Here is a 6,533-nt window from a genome sequence, read left to right on the forward strand (position 1 = left end):
TAAAAGCTAACATAATGGAAATCAGCTGATGGTACTTACTATGTTTCGAAGTTAATGTCAAACTGTTCAACCATATCCCAATGTTGCGATCATAAAGAACAGGCAACATCGCTTTCAATGTAAGGAAGGAAATTATAAAACCTGTCCCTCTTAAAACGAGAACTCTCAAAAACGCTGGGACACATGTCCACTTATTTTTAATGGGAAGTTTCATCTTCCTAACTTGACGTGCTTGTGACATACTGTATATATATATTTTTTTTTTTACTTAAATTTTCAACCACTACCTACTTCCCCTTAGGACAGTGGTTCTCAACCTAATTCCTATCACAACCCCCATTTTATTACATCGTCTTGCCAGCGACCCCTTTATAATTTCTGGTTTGTAACAAGCTTGTGTGGGAGTTTTAATATTCCTATTATAGAGATCTCACGATATCCATCTATTTCTATAATAGTAGAATCTATGTCTTGTATATAGTTGATACAGTAACTTACCTAAAAGCGAATGGATTAAAACTAAATTTGATCAGTTTATTCATATTACAAATATCAAAGGGCCGCGGTGGCTCAGTGCTAGAGCGTTCACCTCTGGTGCTCGGGGTCCCGGGTTCAAACCCTGCTCCCGCCAAGTGAACTTTGTGGTGGGCAAACACCGTGTGCGTGGGTTTTCTCGGGGTTCTCCCGTCTCCTCCCACTTTCTTCATTTCCACCATTTCATTCATCTTTCATCATCACCGTCTCCTTTAGCCTAACCGGCATAAGCGTGGGACGTAAAACTCAAAATTTCATTTTTTACAAATATCAAATCCGATCCGTCATATTGTTTCAAAATAGAGGTCGTTTGAAAATTTTAAAACTCCCTTAATTTTAGATCATATGATGAAAAATTAAGTGATTTCTAATTTTTGTTTAAAAAATTTGGACAGTTAAAAAAAATACTGAATATTTTAAGTGACTTGACAATGTGCGTCACGAAGATTGAACCGGACATTGCCGCACTATTGAAATCACACCATGCTCAGTTATCTCATTGGCTTTCAATTTTAATTGTATTTCAATATACAGGTTTTGTTGCATTTGTATTTTTCTGGTATTTCAATAAGTAGCTCTCATTAATTTCGTCTTGTACCTCTTTCATTTAAATTGATTTTTAAACAACTCTGCATCTGTTGAAAATCTTTAGGAGACCTATTTTTTGTTGTTCTGAACAGTAAAAATAAAAATATGCCTGTGAGAACAAAACTCAAAATAAGATTTCAAAATATTTTCCGGTATTAGATTCTAATTATATTTATTTCTTTCGCTTACCTTCGCGACCCCCAGATTGAGAAACCATGTAGTTGAATATGGCCTTTATTCAAAGTAATATGATAGTAACCCAACTTAGTGTAGGTACTGTCTTAAGATCCAAAGTTCATTTCAAACTGTTCAACCGTATTCGTATCCCCGTGATGCGACCACAAACAACAAGTGACGCCGCTTTCAATATGAAGAAAGAAATTATAGAAATTGCGCCCCTTAAAACAGGAATTCTCAAAAGGGCCATTCCATATGAAATCAACAAATCAAGGTGGCTCATGTGTTTTAGAATTTTTTCAAATTTTGTACAAATTTTGTGGTATTCAAACATAGCACACCTGTCAAATTTTACAGCTCTACCTCAAAGGGGACTGCTGTAGGAGCCATTCGAAATTTGGGGCTTTTGTGCAAAAAGCACCTAAGTCCGCCTTCGACTTAAAGTACTGAAACCGCTAGATCTCTGGAGATATTGAAGCTATTTGAAAATGGTTTTCACTAAAACAATCTTAGAATTTGTAGCATTTAAAACATTGTATTAATAAACTTCTCAAGTGGTGTTAAGCAAATAAATTTTGCCATCAAAGAGAAAGAAGAAGAAAAAATAGTCAAAATTTGGAAATTATTTCTGAAAAAGGCCCACCTAACATCAACCTCAAATTTTCAAAATAAGTAGCTCTGGTCTTCCTCTTTAACATGTAAAAAAATTAGGAGGGTGTTTTTTGGTATGTTCAAGAAAAACATATTATGACAATGTAAGTTGAAGGCGGATTTAAGCACTTTTTGCACAAAACCCCCCAAATTTCCAATGACTGTTTCCAATTTTCCGTGTTGAAAATGTTTATAGGGGAGGGTTAGGAGGGTTGGGACGGGCGGAGGGATGGGACAGTGATTATTATGGCTACACAGTTGGAGCTACTGATTCCGTTATTGTTTTGTTTCATGCACGTTGAGTTCGCGGTGTTTGATACGGAGTCGAGTTGGCGCCAGGGTCCGTGTATTCCAGACAAAGGAAGAAAGACTAAAAACAGAAGCTCGTAGTAAAGTTGCAACGCTACGTCTTTTGACGTATAGTACGAGTCTGAAAATATTGAACGCCAGGTAAGAACGGCAAATAGCTTTTTAGATATGTAAGGAAGATGTGTGAATAATGTTGGATTGTTATCAGATAGTGGGTTGGTTAGCCTTAAAAGATATTGAAATATAGGTACTAGTAGGAGCCATGGGACAGTTACAGTGTGGAGGGATGGGACATGTCCCAACCCTCCTATCTGCAGTACTATTCGATACCGATGTTTTGAACAGTGCTGTCACAACATTGTTGTTTTTTCTCTGCTGTCGAGTAAGGTCGTGTTATTTATAATTAACGTTAAAATGGGGCTGAGATCTACTCCTTTCTTTGGATAATAAAATTAGAAACATAAAGTAGTGTATGTTCAGGTAGACATATTTATGACTGCTGTTTACAATATTGTAAACGCTGTGGTTACGAGTCCGGTAGCCGTACACCGCATCGGTTACCTGTACGGCAATGCCAATTTTGTATATGCCTACGTGTTATGTTGTACAAGGAGACAACCCAACTGTATTACTTTACCATATCTATATATACCTTGGTTACAGGATGTTACAAAGGAGCCGTACGCGTAATCGGCGTATTGTTACCAGACGCGTAGTCAAGTGGGGCCTTATACAGAGTCGTTCTTACGCGTGATTAGTACCATACGAAAGAGTTGACTAACATGTTTCCTGCAGTAGTCAGGCCTTTAGTATGACGCTAATCATACGTCAAAACGACTCTGCATAAGACCCGTGGTATTTAAAATTTCAGTTACTCGTATTTGTCGATAATGTATGACCTTCAGAAGTGAACAGCGCATTGCCGAATGATAGGCTACCTGTTATTTTAGTCAGAGTTGTATCCCACTCAACAATTTAATTTAAACTGTGACAAATCTGGAGCTATTGCTAATATGCTATATCCCTATCTAATAAGTGATAGGCTACATCGGCCCAAGTCTATTAATTTTGTTACCGATGATGTCCCGTACCAAGTAGTGAACGGAGTTAGGAAAACCAATATTCTTTGTTAATGGAAGTTTAGCGTCACATAGAGCACCGAGGTTATGTGCTGTGTAACGTAGAATCCTAACCACATGCACTCCCACAAGAAATCGAATCCGGATTATCTGGTTAAAGAAACTCTAGAGGAAAATGAAATGAAATTCTTTAAGTAAGTTTGACGTCCCACGGTTATGCCGGTTAGGCTAAAGGAGACGGTGATGATGATAAATGAATGAAATGGTGGAATGAATAAAGTGGGAGGAAACGGGAGAACCCCGAGAAAATCCACGAGCACGTGTTTGTCCACCACAAAGTCCACACGGCGCGAGCTGGGATCGAACAGGGACCCAGAGCACCGGAGGTGAACGCTCTACCACTGAGCCACCGCGCCCCCTCTAGAGGAAAATGAAACAACTACATGTTCGTTTCCTAAATTTAACTGTAACGGGACCACTGAAACCCTAGGAGAAAACATTAGAATGGCTAATATATAGTACGATATGAATTTGGTTAATTTGCATGTTCGTGATAACATATTCATATCAATTAAGCTAGTCTCTCTTCTTTCCTTTTGCAGAATGCCATTCTTCTACAAGAAGAAAACATGTCGAGTCCAAGTTCCTGCGGACATTATGAAGAAGGCAGTGGACGAAGTTGTTGAAGACGGGCGAGGACTTCGAGCAACAGCAAGGAAGTATGATATAGCGAAGAGTACGTTAGCAAGATTTGTTGATAAAATAAAGACTAATCCAACAGAAATGACATATAGTGCTAGTTTCGTGACTACACAAGTATTTACTGCAGACGAAGAAATACTTCTCGTAAACTATCTTACACAAGCATCCAAATTGCATTATGGATTGGGAACAAAAGAGGCTCGAAAATTAGCCTATGAATTTGCTACAGCTAATGGAAAGAAGATTTCAACACAGTGGACTGAGAACAAAGAAGCAAGTAAATCATGGCTGAAGGGGTTTATGCACAGAAATCCGGATCTTAGTTCGAGAACACCAGAAGCTACGAGTCTTTCCAGGGCAACAAGTTTCAATCGTCTGAATGTTGGTATGTTCTTCGAAAATCTTACCACAGTGATGAAGAAACATCAATTTGAACACAATAACATATGGAACGTGGATGAAACAGCAGTAACAACTGTCCAAACTCCATTAAAAGTGTTGGCGAAAAAGGGATTGAAGCAAGTAGGAAAAGTAACATCTGCCGAAAGAGGAACTTTAGTGACAATGTGTTGTGCTGTTAGTGCTAGTGGCAATTCTATGCCACCTTTCTTCGTATTTCCACGAGTGCATATGAAAGATTACATGCTAAAGGGTGCACCTATTGGATCTTCAGGTTGTGCGAATCCTAGTGGTTGGATGAATGCAGACACCTTCCTCGTATTCCTGCAACATTTTGTAAAATACGCAAACCCCACTGTGGAGAAACAAGTTTTACTTATTATGGATAATCACAAAAAGCCACATCTCCATTGAATCACTGGAGTTTGCAAAACGTAAAGGTGTGGTGTTACTTACGTTACCACCACACTGCAGTAATAAACTTCAACCTTTGGATGTCAGTGTTTTTGGTCCCTTTAAGGCCTTCTATAATACTGCAGCTGATTCGTGGATGGCCAATCACCCCGGAAAAACTTTAACGATATATGAGATACCCGAACTTGTAGCTACTGCTTTGCCACGTGCAATGACTCCAATTAATATCCAGGCTGGCTTCAGGAAAACGGGTATTTTCCCTCTTGATCCATGCATATTTACAGATGAGGACTTCCTTCCTTCCTCCGTGACAGATCGACCCATTCCTATAAACAATCCTTCAGACGAAACTCGTTTGGTGTTACCAGGAACTTCTACGTCACTTTGTCTACCTTCAACGATGCCACTGCTTCCTGAACCAAGCAGCAATTCTTCTATGTGCCTCACTACACAAACAAACATCGTAACTCCGGAAGAAATACGACCGTTCCCAAAAGCTTCATCTAGACAGGGCACAAAACGAGGAAGAAAAACATCAAAATCTACCATACTTACTTCGACACCAGAAAAATTGCGACTTACAAATGAATTAAAAGAGAAGATTGGTGCCCAACGTAAGAAACCTTGCAAACCAAAACGGAGACGATGTGAGGATGAAGACAGTGATGACAGCCAGCTTGATCTTGTAGAACTTGCTGGAGCTGTTAATTCTTCAGATTCAATTGATTCTGAATCCGAAACTAGTGCCAGTGCAGAAACTAATGAAATCAATGTTGGCAACTTCATCTTAGTGAAGTTTAATACAAAAACGAGACGTGTGCATTATGTTGCTAAGGTACTGAATAAAATAGGCATAATAGCCAGAGAATATGAGGTTCAGTTTTTAAGAAGAGAAGGGACAACATACAACTTTGTATACCCTAATGTAGATGATGTTAGTGTAATTTGTGAGGATGATATTGTCCTTCACCTTCCGATGCCTATAAGTAGCAAAGGAACACGTCGGGTTCATGCTCATTTTAAATTTCCAATAGATCTAAGTTCAATCGAGAATCTCCGTTAAAAAAAAAACATTTCAAGAGTAATAAATCAAAGTATTAAAAGCATTTCATTCTTTCACAGAAATGCACTTTTGATGTTTTTGTTTCTGAACAATAACTATTTTGTGTTCTTTTGTTTCTGTTTCTGACTTGTTTAGAAAAAAAATAGTTTTGACATTGTTTAAGAATGTAGCAGGTAGATGTCACTTTTTTTGTAGAGCGAAGTGCTTTGAAATTCTTAAATATCTACATTATAAACTACACGTGTTTGTATTGCTCTGATATTTACTACCTTATGTTATAAACACTTAATACGCATGGTAATAAAGGTAAATAGAGAATACATATATAATTGATTCAAATAAAGGCAAGTGTCCCAACGCTCCCACAAGCACGTCCTATGCCTCCTACCTATTAGGAGGGTTGGGACATTCCACAGAGTTTACTTTGAAGCAAGGCTGTGGTTCTTAGTCCACTGCGATATGTGTACAATAAATTTACAAGCATCAGCATGTATGAGGCTTTTACATATTTAAAAAAATTAGCCACAAAGGTACTTAGTTTCTCAGAAAAAAAATAATATATGAAAAATGTCCCAACCGTCCCAACCTTCCCCTAATTGTCAAGACTGAGGTGATTG

The sequence above is a fragment of the Thermobia domestica genome, chromosome 10, assembly GCF_964235325.1.
Source record: "Thermobia domestica chromosome 10, izTheDome1.hap1.1, whole genome shotgun sequence".
Lineage (NCBI taxonomy): Eukaryota > Metazoa > Arthropoda > Insecta > Zygentoma > Lepismatidae > Thermobia > Thermobia domestica.